Raw genomic sequence first — 586 nt, 5'->3', positions numbered from 1 at the left:
ACTTGGGCCAGTGAAGCAACGTCCTCCACAACTAGACTGAAGAACAAAATGACAGCAACTTGTCTGTTCCCCTTCCCCCAATTCCCCAGCACTGTTCCCTTCCCCCCAATACCCCAATTTAAAAAAAGGATCATTTTCCTCACATTTAATGAACATATTGCAGATGTTTGTACGTGCCGTCAAGTGAACTTCTTTTGAGTTCTTGTGGAACCCAAATATCAAGCTTGCTTACAATGTCCCAGCTTTTTCAGGTGGTCGTGAATGTTTGAATGATGGATGTTCAATGTGTCTGCAATCTCTCGTGTCATGTAATGGGGGTTTGACTCGATCAATGCCTTTATTTTGTAGTCATCAACCTCGGTGGGCCTCCCTGACAGAGGAGTGTCGTTGAGATCAAAATCACCAGCACGGAATTTCGTAAACCATCGTTGGCACTGACATTCTTGTAGAGCATTGTCACCATAACCTTTATGCAACTTTTCACAAGCTTGACGCACGTTCTTCCCTTTGTGTAAGTAAAACAGTAAAATATGGCAAAAATGCACAGTTTGGTCTTCCATCTTCAACTTGTTGTAAAATCTCCAAA

This window comes from Hipposideros armiger, unplaced genomic scaffold (genome assembly GCF_001890085.2).
Source record: "Hipposideros armiger isolate ML-2016 unplaced genomic scaffold, ASM189008v1 scaffold_108, whole genome shotgun sequence".
Taxonomy (NCBI): Eukaryota; Metazoa; Chordata; class Mammalia; order Chiroptera; family Hipposideridae; genus Hipposideros; species Hipposideros armiger.
Note: the sequence above shows the minus strand (reverse complement) of the source record.